General features: G+C 36.0%; 1 protein-coding gene across 9 annotated transcripts in view; it reads left to right on the top strand.

Moving 5' to 3' along the window:
• Window positions 1–318: 318 nt before the first annotated feature.
• The window catches only part of Trpc4 (transient receptor potential cation channel subfamily C member 4), a 234,793-nt gene continuing 213,334 nt past the window's right edge, over window positions 319–21,777 (top strand). For 6 of the 9 annotated variants that reach the window (XM_010635197.2, XM_033760014.1, XM_010635196.2 and 3 more), the window contains exon 1: window positions 319–765. The gene's annotated coding sequence lies outside the window, so the exon portion shown is untranslated. Of the gene's footprint in view, window positions 766–1,044; window positions 1,362–1,794; window positions 1,970–21,777 lie in introns of those variants that run through there. The other 3 variants (XM_033760011.1, XM_010635193.2, XM_010635194.1) reach the window with 3 other exon arrangements.

Below are 21,777 nucleotides of genomic sequence, written 5' to 3'. Positions count from 1 at the left end.
GAAATAAATAGTTTATTGTTTTCTCTATTTTTTGGAGAAGCATTGTAGGACCAAGTCAGGTTTGCCTCAGTGTAGATACAGAAGTGTTTCTAAGGGATGGCCTAGAGATTCCTGCTCTTAGAAATTGGAATACAAATCAAGCTGACTTGTAGATGAGCTCACCAGTATATAAAAGAGAAGTGAAAAATAAGAAAACTGATTTAAAAGGCAAATGTTTCCTGTATATTACTCCAGTCGGTGCTCTTTAGCCACATATTCCTTACTACTGTAAAAAAAGAAAAAGAAAACCACTAACTCATCTGAACTGGGGTGGATAAACAAGAAGGCAATTCTCTGGTTTTGCGCTTTGGAGTCTGCGTGTCAGTGCTGGTTTGCCTGTTTATAGTCCTTGAGGAATATTCCATGGGAAGAAGCTGGTCCTCTTTGAGATCATCACAGCCCTGTTTCCCAGAAGGTGTAGCACCGAGTGTCTGGGACGAGGAGAGAGTGCCACTAATCTGTTGAACCAGCACAGAACTGGAGCAGGCGTCTGCTGGAAAGCCACGCAGTCAGCGTCTCATCCCAGGGTTTAGGGAGATAAAGGAAATCACATAGAAAGAAACAGTCTCGAGGGAAGTGGTCTCTCCCCGTCCCTCGGTAAAATTCTTAGTGGATGCCAGGGTCTGTTTTACAAATTGACTCCAGTCTTTCTCTTGTGGAGAGATCGTGACCAATCAAGCCTCCCTGAGTGCCAAGCTGGGAATCGTCGCTTCGCAGTTACAGCAAGTAAGTTAATGCCAACTTTGCCAATATACATTGTTTTCCTCTCCGCATTTTTATCTTGTTTTTATGTGTGAGGACCAAAGAGATTGACTGGGGAATAACATCTATTCGGAAATCTCGATAACAGTAACGCTGATTCCAGCAACACTCACACACTTCCCCGTCACCTGCAGCTACCAAGCCCTGCGATCCAAAGGTGGCCCGCTCCTTGGGTTTTAACATCTGGAAACTTGCAGATTTCCTTTTCCTCTGGAAGGACCGAGCAGGATGGGGGTGGGCGGAACGCTGTGGCTCATCGTTTATTCATTGCGATGGCTCGCAGTGTGGCGAGCTGCATCCTTGTTCTCGCAGGGGAAGTCTGACACCTTGAGGACGGGCGAGGGGGTGCCAGGAAGCCACAGCTGCGCAAGTGGGAGAAGCACTGAGTTGCGGGGGTTACTTTTCTCCTGTCGGACGACCGTCCGCCGCATGGGTGTTTGTTTACTAAGGTAGGAGCAGGGCTTTGGAAAGCTTGGTTCTGGCGTGAACTGAAGTCTTCCCTCTCTGCAGAGTTCCGCCGAAGCCTGGAGGTGTGTCTGGCTTGCACCCTAGACCACTGGGTAGGTTCTTCACCGCCTGGGCTGGCTCGTCGTGCTGAACCCCCTCCCCCTGCTGCTTGCTAGCTGACCGCCAGCCGTCCGCCCAGGGAGGTGGAGGCTACTGGGGGGAAACCGAGCTGGGGTGAGAGTCAGCTCTGGTCCAGACCTGGGTCCCCTGCACCGCCTCGCAGAGCGGTGCGTGGGTCGAGCGTCTTCCCTCGCTGCCCCTTCAGAGCGCGGCGAGCGCGGACCTGCAGCCAGGAGCCACCGGGGACAGAGGACGGGGAACCTTCCTCCTGGCTCAAGCTGTCAGTCGTGGGAGCCTTAACTTTCTCCCGCGGGCTCAGAGGCGCGGGGGTGGGTGCGGTTCTCTCCCCGGGCGATCACCACCCCCTCCCCTCGCCCCTCCCCCGCCTCCCCGGTTTCCTCTCCGAGCATCCTCATTCCGCCCAGTTCGGTGCCAGCTGAGTGGGCTCCAGCTCCGTGCGTTTTTCCTTCGAATGTTCCAAAAGTCACAGCCACTAAGGAAACCCCAGAGGAATGTAACCGGGCGTGCTGTCCCTGGGCACGGCACGCGTGCCGCCCGTCCTCGGATCGGATCACTTCATCCCCAAATCTCAACTTTGCAGGTAAAGAGGGTGTCGCGTCAGAGCTCCATTTGACCAGAGCTACGCCCGGAATTCTTTCTGGGATTTTGGTTAAGTTTCTCCGGCTGCCGAGGAAGCAGGCTCCCTCCTGGGGAGCCGACGTCCCTCGGGGTTAGGAGTTCACTAGGCTCTGACTGCTTAGTTTCTTTTCAAGGATAGGGAAAAGATTTGTGAAGCTTTCTGTGGTTGATCCGGACTGAGCAGGAGTTTGTGGGTGCTGCCCAGTCTCTCGCCGCACCCGGCTTTGAAGTAGGGGAGAGGTCGAGGAGTAAACCCCTGCTGTGACTTATATGGTAAACAAAGGAGCTGCTGCCTCGTCGCGGTGCTGGGGAATGTGGTTGTTTTTAAGCTTTTATGCATTTAGGGAAAATGGATCATCGTGGCCCCCTGGCACAAACTTAGTGAGTCTCTGACTCTGGCACCCAAACTAGGGGCCGCAGGAAGGAAAGTGATCAACATCCAAAGCCAATCGATTACACTGCGTCATTTTTCTGTTAAAAACCAGAAGCACTTTTTCCCGGTGTCGCTGGACCCAGTCTAGTAATTCCTAGTTCGCCAGGCAACAGAAATTCCAATTAAACCAATAATCCTGCTTGCTACTAGGGTAAATCGCTGAGATTCAGGGCACGAGTTGTACCAGCTGGGAACTGAGTTGCCCAAGAATACTGGTAAGACACAGAGGGTTTGGGAAAGCTGAACAGAGGGAGAGCTGACCTCTCTCTGCCTACAGTCACTCCGGTGGATCCACCGTGGTGGTGTGTCTCTGTTCACATGGTGTTGTAGGGAGGCCCTTCCCAGTTAAATTCCACTGCTATAAAATACAAGGAGTACTTCAGGAGTAAGCACCAAGCCAAAAGAGTGGGAGGAGATACAAGAGAGCTTTAGTTGTTTTATTAAAAAGAAATTGAGCACAGACTTGGAAAACTAAAAAGAAAACAAACAAAAACCTCCCAGAGCTCATATAATTTCTGGCTTTCTTATCACAGAAACCAGAATACAATGCATTTTTTAAAATTCTTTAAAATAAAAGGTTTACTGGAGAGATTTCTAAAAGTAGAACTCAGAGACAGAGTGGGAGTGGATGGATATGTTAAACCTCTGAAATCTTCATCACTGTTGTGATTTGTTCTTGAAAGTTATAATGCCTACTTACATTCACTCGGACAGAAAGCACTACCCTGCTAATTATTTAAAACCATAAAAAAGTAATAGAATAGAGGGGTACAAATCTAAGAAATTCAGAATTAGAATAAAAATCCATTATTTATATTTATTTCCATCTAGTTATAAAGAAAAATTGTTTTAGAATTAGCTTTCTTCTCCTTACATTTTCTGTTTTTAATACTTCCAGATACATCGAGATCTCAAAATTTTAAGTGATTTAACAATATTTTGCCCATGGCTGTTTTTTAAATCAGCACAAATATAGACCTGAACTCTTAAGAATATTGGTGTGCACAGCAGAGGAATAACTTTCTAACAAAAACACATTTAAGAAAATAAGTCATTCATTTGGAAAACTAAAAGTTAATGACAGGCTTGGAAAGTCATTAATTTATAACTACCTTGTTCCCTGAATGAATGCATGAACAAATTCATGGCAAATGCTGTCATCTATTTAAATCTCAGTGATGCTTCTGAATGTTCAGTGTAAGTAGGATATCCAAGAGATGGAGGGAGGAGGGGCACCTAAAATCATGCATTATGATCATATACCAATTACCCAGGAGGAATGTAACCATTATGTACTGTATATATGTACTAATGATGATAAATTTTAAAAAGAAAGATAATAAGTACTTCACCTATTATAATCACTAGGCTTTACCCCATTATTATTAGCTTATTTTGTTTCCTCTTTTTGAAATACAGTAGTATCAGAGAGTAATGGCTTTTTGAGCTACAACAGGTAACACAACACAGTTTCATACATAAAATTAGAATTGTTAATTCATACATTAATTTAAATATGACTTGACTAGCTTTATCTGGCACGCTGCATTCGCTTGAGACCTGGAAAATGTAGTGAAATGAATGATATGCAATAGTTAAATTCTGCCCGTAGTTTTTGATGTTTTTGAGATATGTTTAAAGCATCACATTGGATGACTTATTTGAACCTATAACAACAAAGGCGAAAACTTACTTGAGATAGAAACCAGAAATTATTATGAAAAAAAAAGAAAGGAGAAAGAAGGAAGGGGTGATATTTATAGATACAAAATGTATGCCGAGCACTATGCTACACATTTGTTATTTCCAAATCTTCTTTGAATCCAAAGTATTATTATCACATTTTAACAATTTAAGAAGACTAAATTTCAGAAAATCATAAAACTGCTTTGTTGTTTAACAGATTTAAACCTATGTCTACTTGATTCAAATACTGCACTCCTTTTTACTTAATTCTTATAGTTTCTAAAATAAAAGTAATAAACTTTACAAAATTCATAGATTTATTCTATTCTTAAAACTATCATTTTCTTTGATTTCCTCAGACACCATGACACTGGTACACAGGCAACTGTTCCCTTTATAGGAACAGAATTTGAGACAACAGTCTGTTTAAAAAGTTCCATCAGCTTTGAAACAGAGCAGGAGGTAGGCTTTTCTCTTCTGATAGGCAGTTTTGTAATGAATTAATTTATTTACGTGCTGGACATTGAACCAAGGGCTGTATGCAAATTCTACAGTTATCACTATGAGGCATCTCCAGCCCCTTATTTGTCTTATCCTGGAATAAATACAGTACATTTGGAAAAAAACATCAATTTTCATGAATAAATTTCAAGATTATAAATTTTTCTTTAAAAATGTATAAGATTATAGTGTTAAAAATTCTCAGTCCAGTCTTTAGAACATGTTTGCTCTTAATGAAAAAACATTTATTAATAAAAGCAGTCAAGTGTTTTTTGTTGTAATTTTATCTGAAATTTTAATTGTCCAGTTATTTTAACATTCTTTGGTATTTAACAAGAACTTTCATTTCTGTATCCCAAAAGACATCCATCAGGTGCTGACAAGTTTTAGTAAAATTGTCATAATATTTTGACATATACACGCGTTTGAAATTAATTTGATTATATCACAAATCTATTGACATTGAAATTGAAAAAATGATATCTTTGAATATCACTATGAAAATTAACACTAAAATCGTACTAGTTTGATGTTCCGAGTAACTAGGCACAAACCAGTATGTATACCCCCAAAATTCAATGTAGGGATGAGTGGACAGGCAAAGTAAACATGAACTGAAGAATGAAGAACTTATCATGCTTTTATAAATTAGTCATCTTTATAAGCATCTATTTATGTAAAGAGTTATTTCATGCCATGATAAAACTCCATACCTTGCAGATCATACTGAGGCATATGTTTCAAATGAGATTTCTTTTGTAGTACTTTAAGTTAGACAATCATAGTTGAGTCATGCTTAATTTCATATAGAGCCCAATCTACATAGTAATGTGTGTACAGTACAGAATATGCAATATACATACAGATAGACATATTTGTATGTATTTGTGTTCATGTACATATATCTAATAATAGTAAATAAAAAAGGAGACTACTTCTGAGTGTGAGATACAAATTATCAGCAAGGATTATAAGAATAATCTGTCAAAAGTAACAGGTATGTCATGGTGGACATACTTGCAATCCAGGCACTCTGGGAGGCTGAGGCAAAGGGATCACAAGTGCAGGGTGAATTCCGTCCCAAAATAAAAGAAAATAAAAAGTGGTGTTCCTCTATGAGAAGGTCTTGCAATCAATCACCAGTATTCAAAAAAAAAACAGTAGATGTATTTGCAGGTGTAATAATGAATGTACTTGCAGAATGTTTAAATGTATAATGAGTGAATTGGAAAGTCATAAGTCCAAAAGTGTATTCCTAGGTAGGACTCCCATATCTCACTAAGTAATTATGTATAGTTCATTGTTATATATAATGCTTGGTAAATAATTTTGTATGTATATGTATGTGTGTATACATATATGTACCCACATCTTACTGAGGACTAGTTAATACATGACAATTACTTTGCTATATGCTGAAGATATAGAGAGGGACAGAGCACAAATTTTCCCTTTTAATTAATGTTTCCAGCAAAGAATGGTTATTAACTTCTTATTGCTTCCTAATATTCCATATTATTCTACAAGTAGTTAGTCTTTGCTTTTCTCTTGAACTTTTATGAAAATGGAGAACTCATTAAATAAATAACACAAGCTATTTTAAAATTAGTAGTTTACTGTTGAGATTTAAAATAAAAAAGAGATCATGTTGCAAGAAAATCAGATGTACACTCCTAGCCACAAACGACAGTTTTCTGTGAGATTAAGACCTAAATTTCTCTGAGTGTAAATCCATCTTAATTTAAATAACACTATCTACACGATTAAAATGGTACCTTTCTTTTATATATCAGTGCTACTAAATTTCTATCCAAAGGCTACGTATTTTAAGAGGTAAGTTGTTTGCCAAAGTCTGGTTGAATTTACAGGGCTATATATAAACATGTTGCCTCATCCCCCTTGGAACCTGTGCAGCAAACTTAAAAGAAGAACCAGAGAGGCAGGAATGTAATGACGGATTTTCACCACCTTGTGTTTGTCCCTTTATTTTAAAAAGAGTAAATAACTACAAAATAAATGTATAACCTAATTGAGAAAAAGTAAATAAATTGATAGTTTGAAATGATCTATTGTCGAATAACCTAGATATATTTGAAACAGAAAACATAATTCATTTGCGTTTATTTAAAGACCTTGGCTCAAGAGATTCTTGGAAGGCTGGGTCCATGTTACAGTCATCCAGGACTTCTCAATGTTTACTGTTAGTATTTTCATGTGGACTTCTCTGCCTACAACTGAAGTTGTATTGAAAACCTAGAAACAGGCTACCTTTCTCATTGTCTTAAATTTGGGGAGCAAAACAAGGAACTGGGGCAGCTACATTAATTTTTTTTCAGCTTTAATTGAGTTTATTGGTACATTTTAGGGATACAGTACAGTTACATTCATTGTTGGGATCTTGTACCTCCACATGACAAGTCTTGATTCTCATTTTTCCCCTTACCCCTGCCCTCCCTTCACCCCCTCCTCCTCTCCCCATCTACAAATAGTTTATTTCCATCTTTTCATTATCTTACATTTTTTCTTTTCCCTAATTTTTTAAAAACATTATTTGGAACCTGAATTCCTAGGGCTACCCTGTGTTTGGCAGAATTCTTCCTTTCTGAGAATCATCATGCAAAATAATCAGAGTGTTATCCTATAAGTCTATGATTGCCTCTGCAATTAAGGAGAAAGAACATTTAAAGATATCCCTTTCTTTTTATACTGTATAAAAGGAAAATGTTGGCACAGGGGAAAGATTTGCTTATCTGGTTCATTTTAACCTCACAGCTTAACATTTTGATTTATAGTGTGCAAGCTACTTGGAGAGCTGAGCTGCCCATTTTCATTTAGCACTCCAACACGTTTTTGGAACAAAGTGAACCAGTAAATGATTTTCCCCTTTCATGAATAAAAGAAATCTTAATGGAAAAAAGATTTAATTATAATAATTCTTATGATAAATGTTTCCATAATGTAAAAGTATCAACAGTTTTGAAGAATAAGAATTGCTTTGCATTTACTGTATTTAGTAATGAAACACTAAGTCCAGAATTTAAAGTATAACTAGATAAAATACTTCAGTATTTTCCTGTTAGTTTTTACATTGCTGTAATTTAAACATTGGGTACAATTTCATATTGGAAATTGCCTCTCTTTAGCTTAATGGTTAATGACAATATTTATCAGTAACCCAAAATACACAATGTCTATTTTAAACTATAGTATTTTAGCCTCAATTTTAAAAAGAGTAAATATATAGAAAGCAAGTCATGTAGAGGTACAAGATCCCAACAATGAATGTAACTTGTACTGTATCCCTAAAATGTACCAATAAACTCAATTAAAGCTGAAAAAAAGAAAAAAAAGAAAGTAAGCATACAACCCAATTCAGAAAAAGTAAACAGATTGTTTGAAATGACCCATTGCCGAATAACCTACACATATATGAAACAGAGAACAATGCATTTCAGTTTATTTAAAGAAAGGTCTTCAAAAATAAGTTAGTTCTTACAAGGCACCTAGTCATCAGAGGCAAAATAGGATTATTCCATCTTTAAAAGATAAAAAGATTAATTCTTAAAGTGATTTAAATTCTCTACTCATAAAGTACACAGGAATTCAGTTGATTTTAGAAATTTTTCCAGGGTCTTCTAAATTTTATTTTGATTATTTTAATCATATGAGTAAACCAGAAACAGAGGCTGCTCAAATTGTTTCACATATCCCTTGGTTCCTCTGTGTCATCCAGTAATATCTATCTCATGCACTTCATCACTGCTCTACCTACCAATCAATGTTTTCCCTATTTTATTGACTCTGGGATGAACTTGCTCCCTCATTGGTTGGGAGCTTAAAATAGAGAGGTCATCAGATATACTGCACATTTCCTACTGCCTTGATTACACAAAGCTACAGACATGTACAGGGAGTACAATAAACATTTGGAAACTGGTGGTAAGATCAAGCTTTCACCGTGAAATGTAATTGAAACTTCTACTAAATCATTACATCAAATGAAATCCCATTAGGAGATTCTTTTTTCTAGAATTTAGAATGGAAATAAAAATTTCTTTCTTATTGGTTTAAGACAATTTTCTATAAGGAAGGGCTTAAATAATTTTTAGGATGTAAATTCTATACTGTTATATTTTTCCTTGGTGGGTGCACAGGGAAGAGCAATTAGTCTGTGTGCTGTTTTATTGATCCTGGGATGAACTTGCTCCCTCATTGGTTGGATCTGTGTACTTAAGAAAAGTGATCTATTGTTCCCACTGCTCCATTATGAAAGAAAAATTATGTCACGGTTGGGACCAGAATTTCTGGCCAATTTTTTTTTTACATTGAAATCAGTGCTTATTATAACACAAGAGACAACGACTATCTGTGTATTGTCACTAAAAAAAAATCACTATATGTTTATTTTTCAAAAGACTTACCTGATACTTATGGCAAAATACTTGATATAGTACTAATGTTGGTAATACTAATTAATAGTTTGTGTTAAAAACAATTAAAGATTTCAATTTCAACTCACACAGTAAGTAATCCCAGTTTATTTTCCTAAAATCTTAGCAATATTTTGAATGTTTATCTATTATTTGACATATAAGTGTAGGCTGAACCAATACAAATATTGATCTGTATGATTAATGAACTACTTTTGTCCTTTCTTACCCCCATAGTGCTTTGAAATAAATTGGAAAGATAATATATTTATCCTTTTGAAAAAGTAAAATTTCAGGGCCCCAACACAAATTCATTTAGCTGGTGGGAGGGGAACCAGAGTTGGGCAGACTTTTTTTTTTTTTAGATTTTCTAAACAATTGTTATTATGTTTTGTTTTCTAATTTGTTTTTGTTTCCATTTTATAATTACAGATACAACACATGCTTCTTTTGGGTGCCCTGTATTTCTTTTAGTACCACAGGTTCTCTCTGAGGGGTTGAGAATTCTCTTTAGTTTGCCTTGTAGTTTTTTGTTTTTGTTTTGTTGAAATGTTTTCATCAAAAAAAAAAATATTACCCCCAAGATACTTTCATTGGTTAGAATATTATAGGCTGGAAATTCATTTTCTTTCCATACTTAGGGTATGCCAATCAACTGAGTTTAGACCTCCATCATTTCTATTGAGAAGTTAGACATAAGTCTGGTTTCTACTATTTGAGGGTAATATGTTCCTTAGTTGTTACATGTTTTTCATAGTTTTTTTTAATTTTTAGAGGTTTTACAATAATAGTATCATTTGTATTGTTCCTATGTATTTTCTCCAATGTCACATCCAGTACATTGTTAACATAAGGCTAGATATGTTTCACCAGTTTCAGGAAGTTCTAAATTACTGTGCCTTCCAATACCACCTGTGCCTTCTTTCCTGCTTAAGACATGCCTGGGCATTTTTAGTATTTGTCATATTTCTAATATATTCTAATTCTTCTTTTAATATATCATATACCCATTTTTTGCTTCCTCTGCTGTAATCTGGATATTTTTATAGCTTTATTTTACCATTTATGAATCCTTTTTAACTCTGTTCTATCACTTGTTAAAACTAATTTGTTGGGTTATTAAGTTTGATTGTTGAAATTTTCACTTGCAGTTTTTAGACTTCTTTTTCTTAGATTTAAATCAATAAAATTTTCAGTTTTCTTATCTAATATCTACATATTCTTGAGTTAAAGTTATAGTTAAAGTCTAAGACTGTTAGCTCCAATAGCAGAGTTCCAGTAACAGGCTCAAAGTGTTTTTCGTAATTTTGTGTTGGAGTGTTTATCTTTTAGCTTAAAAAAGAAATATATGTATTAATTGTAAAAGTTTGTCATTCTCCTCTAGAGAGGACACAACTTATTCTTTTGAAGGCAGAAAGGTTCAGAGTAAATTATCCTAAGTCAATCACAGACTGGGACAACTGGGAGGCTATTTTGCAGATTTTGAAAGGTTCTGTATAGGCCTCATTTGACCTTGTTTTTTGCTCTCAGAGTTAAGGGACTTGAGAGCTTTATGTTTCATAAAGCCATTTCTTCACTGCATGTTTGTGCTAATAGTTTTTCATTATTATAACAAATATGTAACAATAAATATAAATAGACCGTGTTTATTTTGGCTCACAGTTTTAGTGGTTTTAGTCCCTGATCAGTTAGCCCTATGGTAATATATCACAGTGGGAACATGTGCCAGAGCAAAACTGCTCATCTCATAGTTTGGAAACTAGAGAGGTAAGAGGGGGGAGGGGAGAGGGGGAACGTGGTCCCAGAATCCCCTTCAAGGCACGTGCCTAGTGACTTGAAGATATCCCTCTAGGCTCCATATCATAATGTTTCTACCCTTTCGAACAGCTCCTTGGCTTGGGTATCAAGTATTTGGGAGACAACCTAGATTCACGATATAACAAAATTCTATAATAGTAAATTTTGTCTTGTTTTATTTTGAGATCGCAGAATACTCTGCAGTAATTTTACCACTTTTCTGATAAGAAGCTTACTCCTTTAGCCTGCAGAGAATGTGACCCTGTACCCCGACCCTGACAGCACAGAGCCTGAAGCCTGTGAGAGCAGTGCGAGTGAAGAAAAGATGACAAAGAGACCAAGGTTATTCTTTATAGCTGGGGCCGGGTGGCACCACAGCCTGATGAGCTAATGGCTGCTTGGCATCCAGTGCGCTCTTTATTTATGGGTAGGAAGGCGGGGTAACTAGTGCCACGTGGTCCACACGGCCTTGGCTGGGGGCATGCTTGGAAAGGGAACGCGGATACATAATGTAACTGTCTCCTGGGGCTGTGCCATCCAGGATCTATGTCTGTTTAGTCTACAGTCTATGGAGGAGAAAAGCAGTAGGGATTAGGTAAAAGGCCATCTTTAGGCTTCTCCCACAGCAGCCCTCACCTGTATGGTTCTGAATTCTCAGCAGCACATAAGAACTCTGGATTTGTCTTGACAAAACCACTGTGGTGAAGTATGGCTTGTTTTTCTGTGGTTTCTCTCTATCTAGGATCTTGGCTCCACAAGTCTTACTTAACTCTATGACTGTTTTTAGATGGAGATTTGCTTATTTTTGTGTTTTCTTCTACTTCATTTACTTCGCTTTTTGATTTTTTTGAGAAATATTATTAGCCTACCACATGTCATTCTATCAATGAGCCCTTTTTAATATTTTAGTTTTAATGTTGAAATATTTTATTAAAATGTTTAATAGAAAATATAAATAGTCTTACTTAACTCTATGACTGTTTTTAGATGGAGATTTGCTTATTTTTGTGTTTTCTTCTACTTCATTTACTTCGCTTTTTGATTTTTTTGAGAAATATTATTAGCCTACCACATGTCATTCTATCAATGAGCCCTTTTTAATATTTTAGTTTTAATGTTGAAATATTTTATTAAAATGTTTAATAGAAAATATAAATATATATTGCAATCATAAGGACATGAATATAATAAGAATTTTAGAATCATCAACCTGTGAATTTTTATTTCCACAAAATTAACAATATTCCTGAAAAATTATCAAGTCTTTGATATCAGGAACTAAACAAGCATTTTAGCACTATTTTATATAAAATAATTCTAAGTGCAGCCACATTAACCTGGCACAATTATTAAATTCCAATTAATAGCTCTTTCTTACCGAGTAGCAGTAATACCATTAACTGAAAAAAAAGAGTCAACTTAAGGCTGTAGCACTTTAACCTTTTTTATTGAGATGAGATTTCTTTGGCCTGTGGGTCCTATGAAATCTTCATTTCTCCCATTTAATGTTCATTATAAAAGGGTGGGAAAATGCTATAGGTACTCTACAACTGTACTCTTTATGGCACAATTGTTAAGTGGTACTACTAATACTGCCTATGGCTTAACAGAATGTATTTCCTTGGAGAGTGTGTAGTTGGACCAGATACTGTATTAGACTGAATCATATATAATTCCAAGTACTATACAAATCTTTCTCTAGGGTGTCCTTTCTGATTATACTATCAGTGAAGTGTATGATTATTATATATGCTATATATCTTAATATTATCCAAACCCATCCTTGTTTATCTTGTGTGGGATGTGGGTTGTAGTCTGTTTGCTTGTTTAAAATATATACTGTAGGTTTAATCTGTGGTGAAGGAATGTATGAGGGCGTTGTGGGATACCATCAGTATGGACTTGAACACGTTTTCATCCCAGTATATCTCGCTTGGTCTCAACTCCATTTTGATGATGTTAGCATTATGTTTTCATTATTAATTTTTCTGGAGCTAGAGAGTTCAGGGTTTTCCACAGCTCCTTCCAGGTAAAAATCAGCTTTAAGTTATTTTTAAGAAAGGCTCTATTGGATTGGCTACATGAAAGATCATTAGGTTTGTTCAGAAAACAATGAGGATTTAGATGTAATTCTACACTCATCACTAGCTGATTATGTCCTGAAAGGGAAAGCCACACTTTTATTTTGAGATGTCATTATTAAGCTGTATCAGTCACAAATATGATGCCATGATTGTGACTACAGGCTTCAACATTACATCTACACCCATAACAAAGATTCTGTCATATGGTTTACAAGTATACAATCTCTGATCTTCAGTACAACCCGAGATAAAGCTGGACTTTCTTACAGTGCGACATCTCAACTGCCAACTCAAAATACATCTAAATCCTTGTGTGTGTCAATGGCTTGTTTCTACTTGTTGTTTAGGAATATTTCATGATGTGAATGAAAAAGTTTTCACATTAGTTCTTTTTAGTAACAAGAACAAGCTGGAAACCATCGTGATCCATAATCTTACTTCATCCCTGAGTTTCTCTCCTGAGAAGGGCTTGGGTCTTGATGGTTGCATACTAAGCCTCCTTCCTAGAAACTGTCTAGATTTTATCTATCTGTGGGCAACTCAGTCACTATTCTGGCACATGTGAAAGAAGATAACTGGACATCCGCAAAAGAGATGAGGTGCCATCTAAAGACTTTGGACTTTTCATCTGCAATAGTCTTTGAGGAAAGAGCACATGTAAAGGGTCTTTCAACTTCACCCCCCCCAAAGATTATGAAACTTCTACTCCACATATGTATAAAACAGTAACTTTATTTCTTAATTCCTCCTGAATTTAGGGCTTTCTTTTCCACATACATAGGAGATATCCCAAAAAAGCCACTATGCCACTATTTTGTCTCTTGAGCACTAGTGACCAAAAGTACTTTCTCACAAACCTTCTTAGTCTGATTAAAGGATTTTATAGATAACAAATTCAGTAACCTTTTAATCAAATCCTAATTAAACCTGTCTTTTCCTAGATGTTGGGATGAGTGTGCATCTTAGTTATTTTTTCTTCCTTTAGACACAATACTCAACACCCAGAGCTTCAAGGAGGAACAGTTTATTTAGCTCATAATTTACAGAGGTTTCATTTCATAGTCAGTTGCCTCCAAGGTAGGGTGGCATGTCAAAGGGGCCTGGAAGAGGAGGCTTGCTCATGGAATGGCGTTAAAGAAGAGAGGGAGGGAGGAAGGGAGAGATGGAGAAAGGGGGGGTATCAAGAAGGAGGGCAGAAATAGACCCTTCTGGATCATACTCTTATTGTCCCACCTCCTCCAACCCAGGCTTTTCCTTCCAATGCTACATTTGGCTATAAACTCATCAGTGGGCTAGTAAACTGATAGGTTTCATGCTCCCATGATCCAGTCACCTCCCCCAAAGCTCCAACTATGATTACATGAGGATTTGAGGAAATGTTCAGATATAAACCATCACTCTGTGTGTGCGTGTGTGTGTGTGTGTGTGTGTGTGTGTGTGTGTGTGTGTGTGATGTTAAAGGTTACTGGGTTTGCACTCTGGCTTTTACAGCGCAGACCTTGAGATCTAAAACTGTGCCTGGCTTGTTTATTTTTCTGCTAAAACCTTGTGCTCTTGCAGGTATCAAAAATAGTTATAGACAAAAGAAAAAGTTCAGGTGTCTGTGTACTTTTCCTGCCTTATGTCTTCCTAATCTGTCTGTTCCCAGCTTGTATTGTATGTGTTATGCTGTCCAATGTTAGGCTCTCTGATTATAGTTTGTATATAAATATATTTCCATTAAAGTTTTGATAGCCAAAAAGGTCAAATTCAAGATATAATTTTGTAACTATAATTGCAACCCCTCAGGACTGAAAGTAGCTTTTCAGGTTTCATGAGTGCTTGGTGCAAAGTCACATATCTGACACACAGTTCTCTGCAGATCTTCCTCTAGTCTCTTACTTTGTGGCACTGTTTTAGAGCTTACAGTCACATTTCAATCACCAAATATACAAATACTAGGCCAAGCAGCTAGCTAATTTTTAATAATTCTGAAATTTCAAATAGGGAATACTATAGATCATTGAAAGAGTTATGATTTCAGCTTGAATTAGGTTTTCTAAATTTCTTAGCAATATAACAAGTTAAAATTCAATTAGTGATTAGTTTATATTATATTAGGTCTTGTGCTAAATATATTCTTCCATTATATTATTAGTTCATGATACTTATCATCCATATTTTATAGGTGAAGAAACTAATGGGCTAAAATATTACAGGAGTTAAGTAGCTTTCTCAAGTTACATAACTAGTATAACTTAGGTCTAAGTTAACATAAACCTGAAAAACTCCAAAGCCTATTATATTTTTTAATTCATAAAATTTATTGGTACATTTTAGTTGTACAATATGATGACATTCATCATTGGGAATTTGTACCTTAACATGATATATCTTTTTGTTGTTGTTGTTCAGTACCTGGGATCAAACTCAGGACCTTGTGCTTGTGAGGCCCTAGTCCTACATGCTATATCTTGGTTCTTTTTTTTTTTCGCCATCTCTCTGCCCTCCCTGTTTACAAAGGCTTTGTTTCTGTTTTATCCTTGTCTCCTATTTATTCCTTTCCCTTCTTCGCTTTCCCCTATGCCTCACACTTAATCCGTGGACATTTTCTTCCCATTTCAAATTATCTTTTATATATTTTATGCCTTATTTATACTTTCAGTTTCTCACACCAGAGAAACTATTCAGTATTTATATATGTATGTACTATTTATTTCATTTAAGAGTGTGGCCTCATTGTGCATCCATTTAGCTATAGATGTCTCTAGTTTCTCATTCTTGGTGACTCTATAGTACCCCCTTTTAATTAAAACACACACACACACTCACACACTCACACACACATCTTCTTTGTCTAGGCTCCAATTGATGGACAGTTGGGCTTTTGCCAAGTTTTATTTATTACAAACTGTGCAGCTATGAGCATGGGTGCACATGTATTGCTCTTGTATGATTATTTTAATTCTATTGGAAAGATACCCAGCAGAGGGATAGCTGGGAGAAATGGGACCTCTAATCCTAGTTCTTTGAGGTACCTCCATATTGATTTCCACAGTGGTTGCACCAGTCTGCACTCCCACCAACAATGGAGCAGGGTTTCTTTTTCTCCCCAACCCTGCCAGCATTATTCATTAGTTGATTTCTTGAAAGTAGACATTAAGGTACCTCCATTGATTTCCACAGTGGTTGCACCAGTCTGCACTCCCACCAACAATGGAGCAGGGTTTCTTTTTCTCCCCAACCCTGCCAGCATTATTCATTAGTTGATTTCTTGAAAGTAGACATTCTTTCTGGAGTGAGGTGGAATCTCAGCATTATTTTCATTTGCATCTCTCCAATGACCAGTGATACTGAATGTTTTTCAATAAGTTTTCTATTTATACTTCTTCTCTGAGAATTATCTGTTCATTTCAGATGCACATTTTTGGGTTGGATCTTTAAATTTGGGAAGTCTGATTTTTGTAAGATATTTATATACTGTAGATAGTAGTCCTCTGTCTGAGGAACAGCTGGTGAAAATGTTCTTCATTTTGGTTGTCTCTTCACGCTGCTGGTGGCTTCTCTTGCTGTGCAGAGAACCCACTTGCTGATTCTTTGTGCTAGTTCACATGCAACTGAGGTTTTGTTCATGAAATCTTTTCCTATGCCGATGTCTTCAAGAGTTCTACCTAACCTCTCTTCCAGCCACTTTAGTGTGTCTATTTTAATATTTAAATGTTTGATCCATTTTTATTTTAATTCAGTTCATGGTGATAAATACAGGTTTAGATTTAATTTTTGGCAAATTGAAACTCAATTTTTCTAGCACAATTTATTAAAGAGGTATCTTTCCTCCAGTGAGGGTGTTGAACTCCTCTCTCAAAAATGAGGTGGCTGAGAATATCTGAAATGGTTTCTGCATTTTCTAATATGTTCCACTAATCCTCAGGTCTGTGTTTTTGCCAGTACTGTGCTTTTTTTATTACAGAAGCTTTGCAGTATAGTTTCAAGGTGGGGATTGTGAAACTAACTACCTTTCTTTGTTGCCTGGAAGTGCCAAAGCCTACTATCTTAACTAACATGCTGTAAATGTGAAATCTGAAGTATGTTCTCCTTGTAAACATTTAAAGGATTGAGTAGCCTCTAGTGTTCTTATTTGCCAATTTAGCACCTAAAACACTAGGTTTCCAAGCTTACTGAGGCTCTGTATCACATGTTAAAGTATTACTCTTTTAAATTTAGTTGTACAATATATATAAAATTTTTTCTCTTATTCCTTATTTTTTTGTTTTTCATACTTATATACCAATGTCCAGTTTCAAAAGCTTCTATAATCTGCATGTTTGGTTCTCCTACAACTGCCACTAAAATATTGAAATTCTTACACCCTTGATGACAATGTTAAAACACGGGGGCCTTTGGGAGGTAGCAAGGTCATGAAGGAGGTGGTAACGGATGAGATTAGTCCCTTCCAAAGAAGCTAGGCAGCTACCTGGCCCCTTTCCCACTATGTGAGTGAATAGTAAGAAGGTATTATCTTAAGAGCTAGCAAGCTGGTCCTCAGCAGACTACAAAATTTGCACCAGAACTTCCTAGTGTCCAGACCTGTGAGGAATAGCTAGCTATTTAGCATAATGTTGTATATTTTGGGATTGAAATGTGACTTTAAGCTCTAAATACAGTACCACACAGTGCTGGAGTCTAGGAAGATCTGCAGAGTTGTGATTTATAAGTTATCTAGTTCATGGTATTTGTATTGACATCTGAAATGGAGACATAAATAATCACTAAGTATTTATTTTTCTTTCCTTTCTCACATGCATTTTAAATATGATTATTCCAATTTTCTTCCTTATTTATACTTTGGCTAAGGACCTTGCTGAACCCATAGAACCCTCTGATTTATTTTGTAACTATCATTTTTTTGTCTTGAGAATGTTATATCAATTAAATCAGATATATCTTTTTGAGATTGATTTCTCTCACTTTGCTTAATGCTGTAGATGTTGTGTGTAGCAATAGTTTTGGTTTCTCTCACTTTGCTTAATGCACTAGATGTTGTGCTTAGCAATAGTTTGTTTCTTTCTGTTGATGACTGTGGACAAACCATACTTTAACCAATCATCCACTGAAATACATCTGTGTTGTTTCCAGGGTTTTGTTATTATCAATAAAGATGTTACAACAGTTGCATGTGATTTTTTATGAATGTAAGTTGTTTATCTGGTATATCTGCTGAGACTATAAATGTTAAATCATAAGTACCTGCAAGTTTAGGTTGTCAATAAATTCCTAAGCTGTTTTTAGAGTGGTTGTGACACTGCACATTCCCACCAAAATTCACAAATTACCTAATTTTTCACTTATTTACTAGTATTTGGTGCCATTACTATTTTTTTATTTTAATCAGTGTTCTAGTAGTAATATCTCATTGTGGTCTTAATTTATATTTCTCCAATTGTTTATGTTATTAACCATCTTTTCACATGTTTTTTGCCATCTGTATATCAGCTTTAATTAAACGTATCCTTTTGTCTTTGGCATATTTCCCAATTTTTTTTTTTTTTTAGTGTTGATGTTTGAGGATAATTCTTTATATAATCCACACAGTAGTTATCACATATGTAAATGGAAAATAACTTCTTCAGGCTTGTAGATTGCTGTTTCATCCTCTTAATGTAATCATCTGAAGCAGCATTTTAATTTGGATTAAATCTATCATCAATATCTTCCTCTTATTTTTAAGAAAATATATCTTTATTTTTAAGAAAAAAAATAAGGCACACAGAAAACAAGGGATTTGCTTAAATAACAGTAAAGAAGACCAGATTTTGGACTTCATCACTTGCTTTTGGTTGTAATGGTCTACAAATAAGAATCATTTTTTTCTCTTCTGCTCCTCCCTAGACTGTTGTTTGTGGTGACATATGACATTAGTATGAAATAACATTTTCTTGCATATTCTATTTCATTTCATAGTTGCTTGTTGTGATTCTCTGTGTAATTCATCTTTGTTATTTAGGTCAAGCACAATTTCACTATTTTTTTTGGCTTTATTCTTTATCATTTCAAAAGCATTACTGCACATGATCTTAAATTATTTATATAATGTTTTGAGATTTTTGGTGATTAGAATTAGGTGGGTCTGTCTTGATTTTGAAACTTACAATGAATTAGGTACTTGAAAAGCTAAAACAATTCCACTAAAAACGTTACTGGATTTTCAGGGAAGGAAATAGATTCCTGGATCCATACGTGGCCCTTCAGTGAATAAAATCAGTGCGCTTATTTTAGTTCAAATGAATATGCTTTGGTTTGGTTTTTTGAGACAGGGTCTCACTGTATAGTTAAAGCTGTCCTTGAACTCACCACATAGCATAGGCTGGCCTTGAACTTGCAGTGATCCTTCTGCCTCAGCCTCTCAAGTGCTTAGATTACAAGTGTATGCCACAATATCTGACTAGTTAGTGCAAATGAATTTTGATGGTTTCCAACTGTGTAAATTTTAGGTAGAGGTGAAAGGTCAACTTTCAGTGATTGAATATTCTAGAAATTTTATAAATCTGAAAACATGAAAGTAAATGTATTGCTTACAAAAAGTGGGAAGTAAAAGTTTAAATGAGAAAAGAGCTTTAAGTGGAAATCTATGAATATTAACTAATAATATTCTAAAATATGCAGTAATTTACAATAAACTGCTTAGATTTTTGCCTAAAATTTTTTCAACTTCACCTGACTCAAGATAATATTAAAATAATTATCAAAATGAGAGGAAAGGAGAGATAACATGGCTTCAGTGAACTAAGTCCTTTTGAATCTTAAAGAGCATCAACAGAAAAGTATCTAAAAAAATCTAATTATTAAAGTAAGTTTATCACAAAAATTGTCATTGCAATTATTAGCTTTAATGGGCTAATCAAGTGTATTTTGTAGCTACATAGATATCTTTAAATAAACACCTCTGAACTCTTTATGAATATCTGCATTAAAGATTTCCACATTTGCAGTATTTCCTGTCTAAGGCCCATGGACTAGAACAGCTAGCTGTATTTTTTCCTGATACCCAACAGCAGTAACAATGAAGAAGCAGGATTAAACAACTGATATGGTTTCTTGTGGAATCCACTTCTATTTTATTCAATTTGATTTACCCTATTGGAGTATTCACTGTCAGCAGAATTGCAGAGGGAAGCACGAAAATCAAAACACAAGAAAGTATTAATATTCTCTGCTTGCCGAAATTCTACTTAAGGCAAGGTTTATGTCTAAAAATTAATTATTGATGATCCGATTAATAAAAAGATCATATTTCAGGCTCAAATGTGGTTGTTGTAATATAAAACTATTTTACGAAGATGAAACATTATAGATGATGAAAAATTATGGTTAATAGTATTGGAGAAAAATGATAGCACAGTGGCACTTTCACAATGACTGCTGTTTGAATTGTGTTAAACTAGCCTCATTATTTGGGAGGAAGGGTTTAAAAAATTTGATATTAATAGACTCCTATTTGCATCTTGGTCTTCACATTCACTATTTTGGAGGATCTTGTGTAAATTAATTAGTATCTCTTAATCCTTAGATTTATTATCTATAACCTAAAAATAAAAGTATTTGACACAAAAATCAGTAAAATATATGAAATAATATATTACAGTAGTGATTTTATTACTGAAAATTAATTATAAAAATTAAGTTACAAATTGAAGGCTGTTTCTAAGTTGTTATTGCAACATTTTGTTGAAATAATATTAGAGTTTTAGGTAAATCTGGATACATCTGTATTATAAAACAACTAATGGAGGACTGGAATTGTGTTTCAGTGTTAGAACAAATGCTTAGCATTCATAAATTTGATGCACAGCACCTAAAAACAAAATAACATGCTTAACTGTGAAAATAACATCTAAGCTTTGAAGAAAGAGAGAGACATTATCAAAGTTCGACTTTGAGAGCTAGGAACTTATGGCCTCTGCTATGGTTTTCCCCACCTGATCTACAGAGCAATAAGGACTCCTCAGAAGGGGGAAAAGAGAGGAAAAGTACTAAGGTGATGTCTGCAGAAGGGAAAATTCATTGTTAGAGAAAATTAAGACATCCTGTTTATGGAGATTTCCAGGGATTCCATTTAATATTTATTCATGATAAAAATAATATGGGTAGCATTTAATATTTATTGAGCACATAATACATTGAAATATCTGTACATATTACATTATTTAATTCTCAGAAAAGCTTTTTGAGGTTCTGTTGGGACTTTTAAAATAGTAGCAACGAACATGGTATTAGATCTACCATGTTTTGTCTTTACTAGCTGCATCAACCTTGAAAAATTAATTCCTTGAACACTGTTTCCTCTTCTGCAAATGGAGGGCATTCCCGATCATTATAGTCATTATAATTATGGACAAGAGTACTAAAAACAAGCCTCAGTACCTCACATCAAAGCAAGTATGCGCAAGTGTAGAATATGATTCTTGGTACTCTTAAGTGTACATGTTCTTAATTTTCTCACAGTGTTTTTCTCTAAGAAATCAAAACACTTAAAATGTGGTATGCAGAGAAACGAGTACTTTGCATATATTGGTTTGTGTCATGATGTGTTGGTGTTTTGGATTTTAAATGTCCCTCAAAGGCTCCTGTGTTGAAGACTTGGTCCCTAGCTGACGGCACTATTGGGAAGTTACAGAAGCTTAAGGAGAAGGGGCGAAGAGAAGGAAGTTGGGTCACTGAGGGACAAGTCCTTGCATAGGATATTGGGATCCTGCTCTCTCTCTTCCTCTCTCTCTCCCTCTCCTTCCTTACCTCCCTCCCAAACCCTCCTATTCCCAGCTACTACGAGGTGAACAGGTTTTGTTCACCTACCATAGACTTC

This window comes from Fukomys damarensis, unplaced genomic scaffold, assembly GCF_012274545.1.
Source record: "Fukomys damarensis isolate Sample0158 unplaced genomic scaffold, DMR_v1.0_HiC HiC_scaffold_38, whole genome shotgun sequence".
Lineage (NCBI taxonomy): Eukaryota > Metazoa > Chordata > Mammalia > Rodentia > Bathyergidae > Fukomys > Fukomys damarensis.
This window is presented reverse-complemented; position numbering and strand designations above follow the sequence as displayed.